Source organism: Musca vetustissima, unplaced genomic scaffold (assembly GCF_032173495.1).
Source record: "Musca vetustissima isolate MV318-11 ecotype Yass unplaced genomic scaffold, APGP_CSIRO_Mvet_v1 utg6539, whole genome shotgun sequence".
Lineage (NCBI taxonomy): Eukaryota > Metazoa > Arthropoda > Insecta > Diptera > Muscidae > Musca > Musca vetustissima.
In genome coordinates, this window is record NW_026880603.1 from 190,969 (window position 1) to 211,367 (window position 20,399).

General features: G+C 35.0%; 1 protein-coding gene across 1 annotated transcript in view; it reads right to left on the bottom strand.

Annotated features, from left to right (window-relative positions):
* LOC133326299 (uncharacterized) overlaps nucleotides 1-20,399 on the bottom strand; it is a 43,676-nt gene that overhangs the window by 3,604 nt on the left and 19,673 nt on the right. The gene's annotated exons all lie outside the window — the stretch shown is intronic.

Sequence of the window (20,399 nt, forward strand, 5' to 3'; positions counted from 1 at the left end):
AATATTATTTTAGAAATCTACTACTGGAGGCATTTATGAAGATGATGGAAATTCCTTTGGTCCAGGAAGCGTATAAGTATTAATAATTATGGGAACATTGAGGCGTATAATAATTATTCATTAAAAATTACTCATTCGCCTACGTAAATATTGGTGGTACCAGAAACAGAACTCTGATTTGCTCTATTTCACTCGGGATTGGAATTACATAAAGTTTTGAATGTTGGAATGGAAATTCTTTTAAAAATCCTCGCCTTGAGTGTTGTGAAGTCAATAAAAATTATTTTAAAAAATCCTCGCCTTGAGTGCTGTGAAGCCATTAAAAATTATTTTAAAAACTCCTCGTCTTGAGGCTTTTAGGAAGGCTTAGAAAATGTCTGGAGAGATCGGCTTAAGTTCACTGAGAGTCCGTTTAACATTCTTTCTGGAATCCACGACTTTAAGTCTTATTAAGGCGTAGAAATATTCTTTAAAAGCCACAACTAAAGGCCTTATGTATAAAAAATTAAAACCTGAGCCTTCCACAAGTTTAGGTTCTTGTGCCCTTAGCCCCAGTTCCCAAGAGCATCCAATTCCATCTCCACATATCTCAACCACATTACATTTGATTTTTTGGTTTCCAAAAAGTTGTGGCAATCGTCTCCATTAATTTTTATTTATTTTTCTAGTCTTGTATTGAAGATTTGCTGTTGTTGTTATTTCCGTAAACCACAATTGGGTTAAAACCAATCGTCCAAAACAAGTTTAAATATTTGCTAATCCAAAGAAGAAGGAAAAAAACTCAAAAACATCCAAAACGTATTATGATAACCATAAAATACCTCCATCAAAGCGCTGCATTTATTGTTGCTGCTAACCCACAAACAAATAATAACAACAGCAACAGAAAACATTAAACCCATCAACAATCACATCTTTGCTGTTGGCCAGCCACACAAAACTAACCGATATTGCAGCAGCAGCAACAATGCTAAGAAAATGGTTTGCAACAATATTTAGTTACCCACAACCTGTAACAGCAGAAATTGTAACTTGCCAATCGCATGTTACAACCGTTCACAGCAACAAAAAATATCAATTGGTAATATGAGAATGTGTTGCTCTTTTAGAGGTTTGTTTTCCACCCACCACCTCCCTTGCAACTTGTCTCTTCGAACTACTTTAAGTTGCATTGGCTGGCAATCAATGACCACAACATCATTTGGTTTGGCTAACAAAGAACTTAACATAATGGCATTATCGTAATTTACAAAATGGGGAACAGTGGGATCGTTTTGGGATAATTTTGAAATAGAAATATTACTTCGGAACAAGGAATTCGAGCTGAACTATTAAAAAATGCCGTTTTCTATTGCACATTTTAAATTTATTAATATTTAAGAGATCAAATCTATCATGAATCTAATAATGGGCCAAGGTAGCGTATAAGTATTAATAATTATGGGAAACACTGAGGCGTATGATAATTTTTTGACTAAGAATACTCATTCGCCTACGTAAATGGGTGGGCATTATGAACATAATTGTTAGTTTGAAGAAACTCGAAACAACAAGATTTACAATAATGTTGGAACTACTTCCAGCTTATGTTCTAGTCCATCAACATGGACAAGCGTCTTAAGCCTTCAGTGTTCGCTAAACGAATTAGAGCCGAGGGGTCACATTAGTATTCAAATGATCAATAAAACGTATGTGTTTATACTATAGTAATTAAAATATGAATAAAAATAGAGTTGATCCGCTTCAAGTTCATTAACATATAATTTTAGGTTCTACGTATTCAATATTCGGATAATGATTTGATCTACATATAAGTCCACTTTGAAATGTTTGAATAAATATTGATTTTTAGCTGCCATTGGCACCTTTTTTGGGTACTAGGAATCTTATTTGAACTAAAAAAATTGTCTCTTTGAAATTTTAAATTCATTAATATTTAAGGTTTTGCTATTCAAATTAATTTTAATTCCCTTAATAGACCATGGAGCGTATAAGTATTCTTCATTAAAAATACTCACTCGTCTACGCAAATGTTGTGAGTATTAGAAATAAAACTTCGATTTGCTCTATTTTATTGGGATTACTTTACATTTGGGATTACTTTACATAATACCCATTCATAACCAGTAAGGAAAGTTAAAAAATCGGACGGGGCCGACTATATGATACCCTTTACCACTTTTGATACATACAAGAGATGCTAATATACAATATCCTGTAGATAGAACAGATATATAATATTTAAAGGTCCATTGAAATGGAATGGGGTGAAACTAAATGTGTGATCTACATAGAAATTTGAACCAATTAAAAAACCCATGCACATACCATTCTGAAATCTAAGAAAAATTATATGTCAATCGTATTATTTTGTGAGTCATTTGTATGAAATCGAGCAAAATAATGTATGTGGAGCTATATGTAAATCCTGACCTAATTGAGCAACCGTGGCACACCGTTTGGCATGCTACTGCACAGAGCGCTGTCCAAAATTTTATCTCGTGTATATGGAACAGACCAATCGTTGCACTATTTACCAAAAATCGGACGAAACTATATATGGGAGATCTATCTAAATCTGAACCGATTTTCACAAAACACCGAATACATTAATATGGACCTATCTTAATACGCTGTGCCAAATTTTGTATCAATCGGACAATCCTTGGAAGTTTAATGCACCATTTTCCGAAAAAAAATCGGTATAGGGGAGCAACACTTCGTATACATCATACGCTCTTTTTTAATACGCTCTGCAAAATTTTGTCTCAATCGAAATAAATATTGAGAGTTTGGTGCACCATTTACATAAAATCGGACGAAACTATTTTCACGAAACTTAGCACACGCCATTCTAAATTTAATTCAGAACGCTATGCCAAAATTCGGACAAATCGAATGATCTTCAATGACTTTGGTGCACCATTTACCTAAAATCGGCCGAAAATATATGTGAGCTATATATAAATCGGAACCGATTTTCACGAAACTTGGCACACATCATTTTAGGCTTAATTCAGTACGTTGTACCAAATTTCGTGCAAATCGAAGGATATATAGGAAAATATATCTAAATCTAAACCGATTATCACGAAACTTTGCCACATCATTCTAGACTTAATTCAGTACGCTATGTCAAAATTCGTGCAATTGAAAAAATTTCCAGGGACTTTGGTGCACCAATTACTTACAATCGGGCAAAAATATATATGGGAGCTATATTTAAATCTGAACCGATTTTCATGAAACTTAGCACAAATTATTATAGACCCAAATGCCAGTACGCTATGCCCAATTTCGTGCAAATCGAAAGATATATAGGGTCTTTGGTACACCAATTACCTTAAATCGGATGAAAATATATATGGGAGCTATATCTAAATCTGAACCGATTGTCACGAAACTTTGCACACATCATTCTAGACTTAATTCAGTACGCTATACCAAAAGATTTCCAGGGACTTTAGTGGACTATTTACCAAAAATCGGCCGAAGCTATATATGGGAGCTAAATCTAAATTTGTACCGATTGCCACGAAACTTTGCACACATCATTCTAAACTTAATTTAGTACGCTATGCCAAATTTCGTGCAAATCGAAAGATATATAGGGACTTTTGCACACAATTTACCTTAAATCGGACGAAGATATATATGGGAGCTATATCTAAATCTGTACCGATTTTCACGAAACTTGGCATACACCATTCTAGACCTTATTCATTACGCTGTGCCAAATTTCGTGCAAATCGAAAGATATATTGGGACTTTGGTACACAATTTACCTTAAATCGGACGAAGATATATATGGGAGCTATATCTAAATCTGAACCGATTTTCACGAATCTTGGCATACACCATTCTAGACCTTATTCATTACGCTGTGCCAAATTTCGTGCAAATCGAAATTTATATAGGGACTTTTGTACACAATTTACCTTAAATCGGACGAAAATATATATGTGAGCTATATCTAAATCTGAACCGATTTTCACGAAACTTGGCATACATCATTCTAGACCTTATTCATTACGCTGTGCCAAATTTCGTGCAAATCGAAAGATATATAGGGACTTTGGTACACAATTTACCTTAAATCGGACGAAGATATATATGGCAGCTGTATCTGAATCTGAACCGATTGTCACGAAACTTAGCACACATAGTTCTAGACTTAATTCCGTACACTGTGCCAAATTTCGTGCAAATCGAAAGATATATAGGGACTTTGGTACACAATTTACCTTAAATCGGACGAAAATATATATGAGAGCTGTATCTAAATCTGAACCGATTTTCAGGAAACTTAGCACACATTATTCTAGGCTTATTTCAGTAAGCTATGCAAAAATTCGTACAAATCGAATGATTTTCAGGGATTTTGGTGCACCATTCACACGAAAATATATATGGGAGCTATATCTAAATTTGAACCGATTTTCTCGAATTTCAATAGAGTTCGTCCTTGGGCTAAATAAGTGACTTGTGCAAAATTTCATCCAATTCGGATCATAAATGCGACCTGTACTTTGTTTACAATTTAAAATGGACAGACAGACGGGCAGACGGGCGGACGGACATGCATAAATCGACTCAGAAAGTGATTCTATTCATATTCTCAAAAGGAACCGTGGGTCTATCTCGTTTCCTTTTGCCTGTTACAAACATATGGACAAAGACATAATACCCTTTACCTCAGTGTGGTGAAGGATGGACCTTGGTTTATATATGTAATATTATTTATAATATCAGGGGTCGTATGATATATATTATTTATGAAAATAATCATACGTCTAAGGTTTGAATGGGTTTATATATTTTTAGATTTTAGTCAAGCTAATCGTACACCATTTTTTGCCCTCAGTATTGTCCGCTCTATGTTCTTAAAGCGAAACGGTTGCCAAATGACAAATTTTGCCGAATAAAAAGGCGATAATTTGGTTCGATGGGCTTCATTAATGAATTGCTTTTGTTACATACCTATTCGGTCTTCAGAAGAAACAAATTTTTCTATAAAAACTTTTTTGAATAGCCTCCTTTTAGCGGTACCTCGCCACTATCGGTATTTCGAATTGGACCTAATTTGAGTTCGCATTGAGTGTAAAATATTCCAACCAAAATTTATCAATATAGGTCAACGTTTTGGCATAGCCCTGATATAATGCTATCATCAAATTTTGGTATTTTGAGATTTTTGTATGTTGAAGGTCCTAGCCCAATTTTTCAAATTGAGAATCTATAGTTTGATATTTCCTTCTGACAGCAATTTATTATGGCATACATAAAAGCGCCATCAGCCGTATGGCGTATGGGGGTATATACTCTTCGATACGTCAAAAATGAGCCTCATCGAAATATTGGTTTTGGACTCCGTGTTTCTATGGGCCAAATCCGTTTCAGACAATTTGGATTTCGATTTACAAATGTCAGTCCGTTTGTCTGGCCGGCTGGTGCGCCCGATAACTCTCGGAAGGAAGTAATCGATTTCATCCAAATATTGCACATCGTAGTGTTTCCTCCAAACATAGTTCAAAATTGAAGATGGGGAAAATCGGTCCATTCCTCCTGGTACCTCTCCCATAAAATGCTTAAAATTGTAAAAAAAAAAAATTTTATAATATCATGCAAACGAGCTATCCGATTTGAACAAAACTTTATACAACCTATTATCTTTACCAATCCTAGATCACGTCCGAAGATGGACGTAATTGGTCCACCCCTTCTGGTAACTCCCCCACAAAGTGGGTCAAGATTTTCATTATTAATAAATTCAATATTTCCCGAAAATAATGTCCGATTTGAACCAAACTGAACACAACATATTATATTTATTAAGCCTAGATCAAGATGGGACCCATCGTTCCTCTCCTTTTGGTATCTCCCCCACAAGTGGTCAATATTTCATAAATTTGTAAATTTGATTTGAAGCGGATTGAAAACCCGATTTGATCAACATTGAAGCGAAAGTGAATAATAAAACCCCTGTGTAGATCGAAAACCTCTGCAAACCATAGGCTGAGGGTATATATCTGTCGGCAACACGAACTGACCGTTTTTTTCTTGTTATTTATTAATTTCCTCATCCCACTGTGTTACATATTAACAGGTTGCTTATTCTAAAATAAGCAGCGCCACCACAACATATCTGCAGCAACAACAACATCAACATTTTACAACAACGTAAAGCGGCATGTGATCGCCTATAAACGCCTGACAGTCAGACATGTGTGTATTTTGTTACAGGTCTTTCGACAAAAATTTCCTAATGTCGTAGTTCCTCTCCCACCCTGCCTCCTCTGCTGCTATACATGACACATGGACCGTCCTTTCTTTCTTCTGCATCTTCTACATCCACGATGAGTTCATTGAGAAAATGTGCCTTCAAGAAGTGCAACAGTATGTGATTTCGGTTTTTTTTTGGTTTGGTATTACGGTACTTTTCGTATAAACAAACGGTGATGTTTGTATAGCTCTTAAGCGGGACGATCGAATAACTTGTTGTTGATGGTTGGCTGGTTGGTTGGTGTGGCCACTAAGCATTGAGCTGGGAGGCAGGCATTTAAGGAGGGAGGAAATGGAATTTAAAGAAATGAATATTTTTTATAGACTTCTCTTGATGAATTGATTGATCGGTCAATTGGTATTTGGGTTAAGTATAATGAACTCTTAAAAAAATCAGAAACTTTTTTTCTAAATTCCCCACCCTTGATTGGAATGTCATATTAGCCAGATTTGTTATACCTTCACATTGTTGGTTGGCTGGTTAGTTGGTTTGTCTCTCAATGTGCTAACATAGTTATGGACCCATGGTGTGATTGTAGTCGTTTTTTTGTTTGGTTTTGGTGCTACGATTTTCAGCAGAGATCGCCTATGAAATGCATACATTGACACATACAAGTATTGTTAACATATGAACTCACGTTTTGGCCTAATAAGACCAAGTGAAGGACAGACGTATCGCGAAAAAAAGAAACTCAAGAAGAGAGGACGGCCAACGGATCAAAGAATCAGCAGGCGAATGTTCAGCTATTTGACAGATAAATGGACACAACAAAGTGGATGGAGAAAGAGAATTCATTCCGGAGCAGGAGGAGGGTAGTAGTAGATTAGTTTAGTACCCCAACCTGTGTGTGTAAGTTCGTTCGTTTGTTCGATTCGTTTCGTTTATTGATTTTTCAATAAAAGTGCTAAATGTTGTTGTTGTCGATGTTGCTCATTTTAAGTCAATTTGATTCCATTCACTTTGAAATGTTCCTTGTCCCCAACCCCGTCGATCTTTTGTCAAAAAGAGCCCAAGGAATTGTGTTCTGGTTTTGTTGTAACCATTTTTGGTTTTGGGGAATAACTACGCCTTAATCATGGTGTGGCACCTGCAGAGGTAAATATGCCTTGTTTTGGCATTAGAGCTTAGATAGTTGTTTATGTTGTTGTCGTCGTCGTCGTTGGTTGTTGTCTGATGTTGGTGTTTTTTGTTGTTGTTGTTGTGACGGGTTGATTGTTGATTCTACTTATGTTCTCGTTTATATTATTCTGGGGTGTAATTGTAAGGTAACAGGTTCAACATTTATTTTTTTGCGGCTTATTATGGGGAGAGATATATGAGGCATTCTATGATTTTAGGGAGATTTGTAAAATTTAAATTCGTGGGAAGAAAATCCTAGCTTTCATGATGTCGAGTATTAAATTGAGAAATATATTTATTTATTTGAGTTTTGCCTGTAAGGATGATGATCATCTGAATGATTTTTAAGTCAGTTTTTCTATTTTGAGTCGAGCTTAATGATTGATAAACATCGACCATTAAGCTCGACTCAAAAGAATGAGAAATATTTGTGGTAAATATCTCAGACGAATCCGATGGTTCTTCATAATATATAATTTGTACGAAATGTATTAGTCCATCAAGATATAAGTATATCTCAGCCGGGATAGGCTTGGGTTAGGATTATGAAAACGTACAAATATCGATTTCAGGTCTTTGAGGGCCCTATCTAAAATTTTATAAGCTATAGGTTTGTAATATTTTTGGAGGGCATAAAATCTCGTCTTGTGATATTTAGATCACAGATAAGAAAGCAAAATACACACAAGCAGTCGCGATAGAAGGAGGTTATATTAAAAAAAAAAAAAAATATTCCTCATTCGATTTGATAGAAGACATGTGATATCAATAATAATCTGCGCAGCCACAAACAGGGTTATAAAGCATCTTCTTTATGAAAGGCGAAATTTCCAATGACTTCCATCGCATAAAGAAGTTTTCAACCCCCTAATCGAAGCATAATTTTGTCTAAGACTAAGACTGCTTCAGAAGGTGTACTAACTACTTGGTCTCCTAAAATTTTTAGGATAACAAGAAGCAAGACATACAGTTATGTTCACCGCGAAGCATGATGTGGTTCTGTGATTGTGTTGGGAGCCAATGGTTCTAGAAAATTTCCAATTGAGATGTCTGTGATGAACCTCGGAAATTTCGAAAACTTCAATACAGGCAATTGTAATGTCCACGATGGTCTCCCATTTTCTAGCATCAGGAACTCATAAAATTATGTAGTAAATGACAAATCTGCATAGACCTAATTATATCCTTAATCAGGTCAATGCAGGGGGTTTTTATAAGCGATTCAAAATGTGCATTAAAAATGTCTTAAAAAATGCCGGTATCTCCAAGAACCTGAAATGCCTTAAAAGTGTGACGAGTCCTTATCTGGGACTTATACTTATAAAAATAGACTAGGAATCTATATCAAAAAATTTATGAAAATATATTCTTCACCATCGAAGAATTCGGAATGCTAAACTATAGCCACTTGTTGGGGAGAAATACGGATAAAATCCCCAATGCACCGATCAAAATGGAACGGTATGTGTAAAAATAGGTTCCGTGACATTCCAATAATCAATCTCGACATGAGAATAATAGCAAATAGGAATGACAGGCGATAGCGCTATCTAGAGGAAAATGGCAACACTGAGTAAGCAAGGACTCCAACCACCAGACATAATTTAAGGAAATCTTTATAGGCAACGATAGATGGCAGCCCTATAACCTAGTTCAGATTACAATAGACCAATCCTCTACTTAGCTGTGAATAAAACACAATTAACGAAATTAACACAAAACCTTAGCGAGTAAGATTATTGGTCCCTGATAAATATACCTTCTTCATTTACGATAAAAATAACATCCTGTATTGTCGATCCTGTCAGGCCGCTAAAATAGAGTACATATTTATAATTAGCCTCTGAAGATATTTTTCCAACTATTTACTGGGAAGAAGTGATATCAGGTCATTAGTTGGCCAGAAGGGTAGGTTTTTCATTTAAAAAAAAAAACCATGGAAATTTAGAAGACCTCTGATGATGGTTCTCTACAGTAAATATTTTGATTACCTCTTTAAATGGAGATCTATATTTGTTCTCTTAAAATAAAGCGCGTTTAAAATATTAAAAAAATATATAAATATATATTTTTGAAATCCACGCCTTAGAGGTCGTTGAGAAAATATTCCGTAAATAATTCTAAATATATCTTACAGGCTTGGATTTTGGGGAGGAGGATATTATATTCCATCCTTCTAATGGCCTATGAATATTCATAACATTGTATTTTTTAAACCAATATCATATATTACAAAAGTAATTGTTAATTTTTTATAGTTTGTAAGCCCCCCTAACATTCTAATAACCAACCTCGACAATATGATAATCCAAAATATGACTGGGATGAGATAGCGCCACCCATAGGAAAATGGTAAGCTAAATTCAAAGAGTTGTTGTTTCTAGGCAACGATAGATGGCAGCCCCATCACCTAGGACAGATTGCAGCAGAATATTTATTAAAAGAGACTTACTCCACATGAAATGCATCCGCAGCCTGCAGACATTCTAATAACCATCCTCGTCATCAAGACATGAGGATAACACAAAATATGAATGATATGATATATAAAATAGGATATACCAACATATAAATGGCAACACTAAATAAGCAAGGACAACAACCATTGGAAACTATTCAATGGAAAGTTCTTTCTAGGAAATGATAGATGGCAGCCGCATTATCTAGGACATGCTATAGTAGAGCAACCATCTACTTAGCTGGAATAAAAAACGAAACTATCACAAGGACTATGTGAGTAAGTTGGCGATGTTTTGTGGAAATCCCAAGCTCCCAATAGAAGTAGCAGGAGAACATGACATCAATCGATATAGAATTTATTCCGATCAGAATTGGGGGTGATGATTCAGTTATAAACAAAATTAAGACATAGATTGATAACTTCAAGGTTTTCGAAATTTTAAAGTGTTGGTATTTATACTCATAAAGTTTATTCGTAAAGCTAAAATTGAGTGGTGGATACGTGGCGCCTAATCTTACATTTAACATGAAAATAAATTTAGTTCTTGAAGAATTTGGTATTTAAAAAAATAAATTAAAACCAGCAAAAGAGTATTATAGTATTATAGGGGACATCATATTAGATTGTGAAATGGCGCCCAATGTTAAGTTTTGGTATGAATAGTTATCTGATTTGTCGGTTATTTGAGTCCAATGTTATCTGGGGTATCAACATCTAGTTTGGATGTGAAATTTTATTTGTATTGCAAAATGGGGCCTTACATAAAATTTCGGCTATCAATACTTGTCTTATTATTGGAATCCAATGGCGCCAAACGTTAATTTTTTGATATGAAGATTTGTCGAAATCTTCTGTTATTGGGGTCCTATGTTATTGGGGAAATAATGCTTAACTCTGAGATCACATTACCTTTGATTGAAAAATGGCGCCCAACGTTAACTTTGGGGTATCAAGATTTGTCGAATTCTTCTATTATTGAGCCCCAATGCTATAGTGGAAGCAATGTTTAAATCTGAGGTCACATTACCTTTGATTGAGAAATGGCGCCCAACTTTAATTTTTTCTGAATCTTCTGTTATTGGGCTCTAATATTAATGGGACAGTAATGCCTAATTCTCAGGGATATCATATTTCATTGTGACGTGGCGCCCAATGTGAAATTTTGGGGGGGTAAAGATTAATTTGATTTATACTTCGTTTTGTGTATCAAGATTTGCCAAACGTTAAATTTTGGGTATCAATCGGAGCTCCGATATTAATGGGGCAGAAATGGTTAATTTTGAGTTGATCCACATATGATTTATAAATGGCGCCCAACTTTAAATTTGTCTGAATCTTCTGTTATTGGGCTCCAATATTAATGTGACCGTAATGCTTAATTCTCATATCATATTTGAATGTGACGTGGAGCTTAACGTAAAATTTGGGGGATAAAAATTTATTTCATTTATTCTTCGCTTTGGGTATCAAGATTTGTCGGAAACAAGATTTGTCGGGAAACAATATTAATTATCTTTGATAAAGAAATGGCGCCCAACATTAAATTTTGAATTTGTCTGATTTTCCCCTATTTTTAATTTCAGTTTTGGCACCCAACGTAATTTATGAATGCCGAGTTTTGTGGTTAATATAAAACTTTTGACATGCAAGTTTCAAATTTTCTGCCTTCCATTGTGGATTTTAGGTCCCTAATACAACTTTTGTCATCTCCTCTAAGATTTTGAGAAGGAAACTATTTTACTTTTAGAAATATTATATTCGGAATTGCCCATAGTACCCTTATATGCACTTGGCGCTGCCTTCCATTTTCATTCATTTCCATAGTGTCTTTGTGGGATTGGATTATTCACTGGGATTGCCTTGTTCACAGTCAATTTTGTTTTGGCGGTTGTTTTTTTCTCCCACCAAAATATAATTGTGTAATTTTATATGTGTGTGGACTTATAAGTGGCTGGCGAGCGAATTCAAATAATATTTGGAAAGAAAATTTATTGTTATTGATCTGAAACTTTGTTCCATTTTTTGTGGCTAATAAAAATTGGGGATTGGTGGGTTTGTTTATCTTAGTTTTTTTGACAATGCAAAAAAAAAACTCTTCTAATGGCAAATTTTTTTCGGGTATACTGATTGTAGTAGGTGTTGTGCCGAAACTTTTTTTCAACTAAATATGATTGGCTATGGTTCCCCAAATTTTTTTGTTTGTTTTTGGTTTCTACGTCCAAATAAAATACTTTCAAAATTACAATAATAGCAACAACAAAATGGATAATCTATGATCACTTAAGCTCTAAACGAGGCTACACACACACACACTCACACACACAACATACCTCCCCAGAAAACGCCAAAATGAAAATCCTTTCTAATGGAGAATTGTTCTTAACATGAAATATGATAGAATCGTCGATAATGTATTAGTTGTTGTGGCAGGCAGGCAGGCTGACTGGCTAGCTAGCTGACTGCTGCAATGGGTTACAAGGTGCCTGTGCCTGAGTGTGGCCATATCGATTTACAGGAGTTAACATTTTTTGGGAGTTGACAAGTGAGAGGAGAATGTTTTTTTTGTTGCCTGGACAAAAAATGTACAAAAAACGTGTATATAAATTATAAATCTTGGTTATGAACGTAAAGTGTGTGGCCCCCTTTTTTGTTGCGCTGTAAACAACAAAAAATTGGCAAACTATAAACATTTGAACAATTACTTTCACAATATATGATATTGTTTTACTTAGAAATATGGTTTGGGTTTTTTATTTTCTTATAAGAAAAATTATGCGATTGGAAAGAGGGGTTTTGTAATATGACTTAATTCGAAAGTAAGGAGTTTCTCAAAGACTCATAGGGAGCAAATGTAAGGAATTGGAAGTTGGCTAATGTTTTAAATACAAATACGCCAATAAAATGGCGCCTAGCGTGGAGTGGATTTAAAAAAAATCAAATACCTACAAGGTGTTAAAAAATAACAAGTGAAAAAGCGTTACGTTCGACCGGGCCGAACTTTGGATACCCTCCACCATAGATATACTGACAGGTACTTAAAAAAAATATATAGGGATCATACCAAAAAGTGTACCTATACCTATAACGGCATTTCTACAAACCGATTATGGTTCTAAATATTGGTCCTAGACCCCATGTTTCTTTGTACGAAATTTGTTCCAAAAAATTTTGAATTCATCCAAACGTTGCCCCTCTTATTATTTCTTCCAAAATTAGCTCAAGTTCGAACATGGAGAATATTGGCCCATTCTTTCTGGTACCTCCCACACAGGGGCTAGGCCTAAATGTGTGTTACAGTTAATATATATATATATATATATTAGGTTAATTATCGAATCTTATGTTCTCGTTTTTTCGTATCTTACGCAGATGAAATGATTACAACAGAGTCTTAGAATCAAACCCAAACACGGAACAAATCATATAACTATTTTACAATAAAAAGGGGGTTATATGGGGACGACCCCAAAAAGGGGGGGGCATATTAAAAATTTTTGTTAGAGAGATTTGTTACCATATACGACTACCAAATTACAGCGAATTAGGTTGCAAAGCGCGCTCAAGAACCCCAAAATACCGAAATTTGGGGGTACCCTTATATGGAGGCTATCCGAAAAAATGGACCTATATTTTAATTTTTGTGGAGAGATTTAGTACCTATTAAGAAGTCAAAATACTAAATTACAGCCAATTTGGTGGAAAAATACGATCAAAACCCCTAAATTACTGAAATTTAGGAGGTACCGTTATATGGGGGCTATCAGAAAAAGTGAACCTATATTTATAATTTTTCGTGGAGACATTTAGTACCTAATAAGAACTCAATGTACCAAATTTCAGCGTATTCGGTTGAAAAACGTGCTCAAGAACCCCAAAATACCGAAAATTGGGGGGTACTGTTATATGGGAGCTATGCCTAAAAGTGGACCGATATATCCCATATATCCCTGCAGACAAAAGACGACTCTATGCAAAATTTCAGCTCCCTATCTCAATTCCTTCAGAAGATAGCGTGATTACAACAGACGGACGGACAGGCGGACGGATATGGCTAGATTGTCTTAGAATTTTACCCTGATCAAGAATATATATATACTTTATAGGGTCGGAAATGGATATTTCGATGAGTTACAAACGGAATGACACAATTAATATACCCTCCATACCATGGTGGACGGTATAAAAAATGGCGCCCAACGTTAAGTTTTAGTTATCTTATATTTCTGTTATTAGGGTCTAATGTTATTGAGACATTAATAGATAATTTGGGTGAGAAATCACATTTTATTGAAAAATGGAGCCAACGTAAAATTTTGGTTATCCAGACTTGTCTGATAATTGGGGTCCAATGTTATTGGGGCAATGCTTTATTCTGAGGTGACATTGCCTTTGATTGAAAAATGGCGCCCAACTTTAATTTTGGTGTTTCAAGTCTTGTGGAAGCAATGTTTAAATCTGATGTCACACTACATTTGATTGAGAAATGGCGCCCAACGTTTAATTTTTGGTTTGAAAATATTTCGGATTTATCTGATATTGGTGTCCGATGTTATTGGGTCAGTAATGCTTAATTCTGAGAGAAATCATATTTGATTCTGACGTGGCGCCCAACATTATGGGTATGGAGATTTGTCTGCCTTATCTTTCGTTTAAATATCGATTTTTCAAATGCCAATAAGGCGGGGAATTATATAAAATTATTTCCTATAAGCCGTAGATTTTTTAACAAAATGTTTTTCAGGGACGTCAAGTGTCGTAGATATTTTAAATTAAAAATAACTATAACGTGAAACGTGAATTATGAAAAAAATAAATTTTCAAGGGTCGCATTTTTTTATTTTTTCGACGACTCCAAGTGTCGTAGATTTTTTAAAAAGAATATTTTGTCAAGGACCTAGGATAGTTTTTGATGTATTGGTTATGAAGATTTATCTGATTTTTCTTTCGTTTAAATATCTGTTCTTCCAAATGCCAACTAAAGGGAATTTCTTTCTTTTCTTGTCAGTAATTGTCGATATACCGGGTATATGTTATTGCTTGATGTCCCATTGCCTTGTTTTTGCTATTGATGTAGTTTAAGGAGGATTTTAAGTCAACAGTGGAATAGGGTCCATTTACCAAGGCAAAGTCTAGGCAATTGGGTATGAGGTTGCTTCACTCACTAGGAGGCCACTTTAGACAAGAAGTGATTTGAGACCATGTAGATATTGGTCATTTTGTGGGTGCCAATTCCTATTTTGATATTTAAGGGATTATAGATACGCGGGCATTTAATACAATACTTTCTCCAATGATGTGGTGATTATTCGCGACTACTTCGCATCTACCCAATGAATTTAGTTGGATATTTCACTATCTGCCTGATGTTAAGCTACAGATTGTAATTTTTTTAGTGTTGAGGAAAGCCTGACAATATTTCTTTCTCTCAAAATATCTTAAGCATTGATATGAGAAATATTTCCTCGTATGAAATGCAATGTTTGTACCAATATTGTTTTTACCTTACATGTTGGCGCCCAACGTGAGTTTGGAATACTTTGCTAGGAAGAATACTCATAGATATATTCAACAGATGAATCCTAACAGACGTCGCATTTTTAAAGCACCAGTTAAAATAAAATGGGATGCATAAACATGTCATTCTGCAACCGATACTAAAATTTTCATTTGGTCAGACATAGAAGCTATATCTAAATCTGAACCGATTTTGACGAAACTAAACACACATCATTCTCGACCTAATTCATTACGCTATGCCGAATTTCGCGCAAATCGAAAGATATTAAGGGACATTGATGCACCATTTACATTAAATCGGACGAAAATATGTATGGGAGCTATATCTAAATCTGAACCGATTTTCACGAAATTTAACACACATTATTATAGATCTAATTCATTACGCTGTGTCAAATATCGTGTAAATCGAAAGATATTAAGGGACTTTGGTCCACCATTTACATTAAATCGGACGAATATATATATGGGAGCTATATCTAAATCTGAACCGATTTTCAGGAAACTTAACACACATCATTCTAGACCTAATTCACTACGCTTTGCCAAATTTCGTGCAAATCGAAAGATATATAGGGACTTTGGTACACCATTTACATTTAATCGGACGAAAATATGTATGGGAGCTATATTTAAATCTGAACCGATTTTTCCCAATTTCAATAGAGTTCGTCCTTGGGCCAAATAAGTGACCTATGCCAAATTTCATCCAATTCGGATTATAAATGCGACCTGTACTTTGTTTACAATTTAACATGGACAGACAGACGGACAGACGGACGGACATGCATAAATCGACTTAAAAAGTGATTCTATGCATATTCTCAAAAGGAACCATGTTTCGTTTCCTTTTGCCTGTTGCAAACATATGCACAAAGACATAATACCCTGTACCACAGTGTGGTGAAGGGTATAATGATTTCCTTTTGGTGCCCAATGATTGTCGTTCGATTGAGGTCTTAGATATCAGTTCCTTGCCCTCTTACAATAAATATATGCGGAAACAAAAGGGCATCGGTTCCAACTCATACATGAATATCATAACATTTTCAGATGTGGTAAAATGTCTGGCAATATTTCTGTGTCTCTATTAACGCGAACGAATTTTTCTCTCAGGTTTTGGTTTGAACAAAATTCGGTTTGTACAACTTCCTGGTGTCGACAAAGACCCTTTTACACCCTTTGAAATTCTTATGGGAACATTATGTATCTTTGCAATCATAAGCAAACCAAATTGTCTTTTGGCGCCCAACGCAGGATTTTTACAATTTTCAGTGTCCACGTCCGCCTTGTAGAAATAATACGCCATTTATCAAAAAGCTAATTTTTGGCGCCCAACGTGGTACTTGGATACTATTTATTGGGTTTTATTCCAAATGCAAGTTCTCATCAGTGGGAAATAGATAATAAGAAAATATGACATATTTTGTAAATTATTGACTTCAAAATTATTCTTATCGCCCAATATGTGTTTTGGCCCATTTTCAAGAGGAACAAATTTTTCATAATTTTAAAGACCACTTTGCTTAAAAGAATATTTCGTTTATTTCCAATATTTGAAATGAACAAATCTACACCATGTGTGCCCTGGAATGTTTGTAGAAATAATACGCCCCTCTTGAAATGTTTTGCAAAACTATTGGCGCCCAACGTGGGACTTACACAATTGGATTGGTTTTTATAGCAAAAGGATGATAACTTATATCCTGAGGAAATATATAATTAGAATATATGACATATATTTTATTTTATTGATTCAAAATTATTTTTGGCGCCCATCCTGGTCCATTTTAGTCCATTTTCAAGGGAAAGGATTTTTTTCTTGTTTTCTCACTCATTTTCTAATGTTTTGGAATCCAAATGTTGTTTTTGGATCCCAACGTGGAGGGAGTTTGGTGACTTTTGGCGCCCAACGTGTGTTTTGGTCTATTTTCAGGGGAACGATTTGTTCTTAATTTTAAATCTGACTTTGTACCTCCTGCAACTCTTATACAAATATTATGTATATTTCCAATGTTTTGGAAACCAAATTTTATTTTGGCGCCCAACGTCGAGGGCTTCTGGTGACTTCATATTGGGTCATGCCACCAAAAGTGAGTTCTCGCCCTTAAGATAATTTTTTGCTATGTCTGGTCTTTTGGCAGAATTGCCTTCGCAACCACTGTTCCATTCCGATTCAAGTGTTCCATTGCATTTTTTATTGCCAAACTTTCAATTTGTTACTGTTACTTTTTTTGTTTGTTTGTATTGTTTTCCTTTTTTTAGCATCGGTACAAAAACCTATAATTCCCTTTAACCTGTTTACTTAACTGTTCCATGAACATGGATGGCATGATTATAATGTGTACTTAATACCGGCAAAAAAGAAGGTATTTTGGTGTTTACCTTTTATGGTACGGTTTCATGTGGATCGATGGCTAGATGGTGGGTGTTTTACTCGTGTGGTTCATGAATGGTTTGGTAAAGTAAACCACCTAACCACCAACAGAAAAAAATAAAAACAACAACAGTGTTTGTTGGCCAAAAGGCCAAAAGATTGGCAACATTTCAGGCTTTTTGGAGTTGTTGTTTTAGATTCAAGTGTTTTTGGCAGGCCAGGCTTTATGCCCTGCTTAAAATGTTTCAGTTACATGGAAAGGTAAGGTAGGGAGGTCGGGGAAAGGGTTTCTTTTTTTGTCTGTAAGATATGTTATTACAGTGTGGCGAACGTGTATGCAAATTAATGGTGTTTTAAATGAAATAATTTCATTCCCAGTTCATCGATGTTGCAGTAGGGCTGGCTGCCAGGCCACCACCACACCAGTTACCCAGTTTCCTCCTCCCACAGTAGAGTTGAGTAAAGAGGGAGAAAAAAGGTTAAGAGTTTACGGCAATTTAAGGAAGTTTTGTTTACTTTAAAAGTTTTAAGTTGTTGTTTTTTACTTTTGTTGTTGTTGTTTTTTACTTCGTTTACTTTGCGGCATTCCATTCGGGTTTGCCGTTTGCATTTGTGGTGTTAATTTTATGCCTCAATGCGGGATGTCTGCCTGGTTTTTCATCGCCTAAATGTTAAGTATATTTTTTTTCTTGTTCGCTTGTTTAGTGCCACGCTAATGTGGGTGGCCTTTTTGTGCCGTCCGTGCCATGCCATACCATGCCGTGTAATGTTAATGAAATGAGGTGTAAATTAGTTAAACTCTTCGAGTTGAAAAGTCGAAACAATGTAGGGTAATGAGGGCAATTATAGTTAATAGTTTTTTTTTTGCTTTTGCATTTTAATGGTTTAAGCTATGGCGGTAAAAGGTTGAGTTGTTGTTGAGAGATGCAAAAAAATGTTAATTAAATAGAAGAAAAAAATAAATTTTATGTAATAGATCTGCCTCAAAAAATTGAAGAGAAGATATTTATGGTTCGATAATTTGAATTTGAATATAATTTGGTAAATAGCCTACTAAGAAAATGTATCCTACTATGAACAATTAGCCTACTAAGAAAATGTTCAATATTCGGACAGGAAGTCTCCGATATACCATATTAGGTTGAAATATGCGGCTAGGACCTTTTGAAGTACCCAAAAGCAGCTAAGGTCTTTAAAGTCCTACAGTTCTACTGCTGAAATATTTATGAGACTATTTGGATTATTTCTAGTGTTTTGTATATGATATGGTATTTTGGCGCCCAACGTGGAAGAACCCGTTCACTTTTCCTTAAGATTTTTGTCATTAAATGTGAGTCTTCATATATAGGAATAGAAAATAAATAATAAATATGACAGTCTTTGCTTCATCAAACGCGATTTTGGTGCCCAATATGAATGAAACTTGGCCACTTGATATTTGGCGCCCAACATGGAAGAATCTCGTTCAATTTTTCTTTAGGTCTTTGTCTATAGGAAACCGATTTAAGGTATAAATATGGCAGACATAGCTCCATCAAATGCGGTTTTGGTGCCCAATATGAATGAAACTTGGCCACTTGATATTTGGCGCCCAACGTGGAAGAATCTCGTGCAATTTTTCTTTAGGTGGTTGGCATTAAATATAAGTGTTTTTCTTTAGTAATTCTGTATGCCTTAGTAAAATAAATATGCCTCATCTTTGTGCCATCAAATGGGATTTGGGTACCCAATGTGTATAAAGCGTGGCCGATTTTGGGTCCCTAAATGTGAGTCTTCGTCATTAGAAAATCTATGTAAGGAATAAAGGTGACTCATCTAGGACGAAATATTCGGCGAAGACATTTAAATTACGTTTGTATTCAATCTTTTGTAACAGAATGGTGTATTGGCGCCCAACGTGGAATAGGCTCGGTAACTGTTTTGGATCTTCTTTACATAGATTTGCTAAATTTAAGTCTTCGTTTTTAAGAAATCTATGTAAGGCATATACATATATGTCTCAGCATTGCAACACCAAATGTTGTGTTGGCGCCCAATGTGGAAAAATGTCGTTCACTTTCTTCCTTTAGGGATTTTCCATTAGATTTGAGTCTTCGTCTTTAGGAAATCTATGTAAGGAATAAGTATGACTTGTACAAATGAACTAGGCGGCAGGGACCTTTAAACCGACTTAGGCCCTCTTAGCACACGAATCAGAATTGAAAATTAGTTGACAGTATTTTTATACTTTGAGAATCCGAAATTCCAAATTAATGTAATTTGGAATTTCTTTTAAAATACCGAAAATAGGGTCGGAATATAAAACTGTTTTAAACATTTTTTGCTCGGAAATATTTTTTACTTTAAAAACTCGAAATTGTAGATTTCTATGTTTTTATTCGGAGTTTAAAAAATTTTTGAGTTCTCTTCTTCAAAAAATCTCTCTCGATTTTTGGTTAATGTCTGGTACTAGCGCCCAACGTGTAGCTCGGGACATTTTAATATGAAACTATTGCAAAAAATGTTCTACCCGGAAGTTTTTTATCGTTTGAAAACCCGAAATTGTGGATATCTAATTTATGATTCGAAGTTATTGTAACGCTTTTATTGAAGCTTAAAAAATGTTGAGTTCTTAAAGAAATCTCCGTTTGATACTTAAGGGG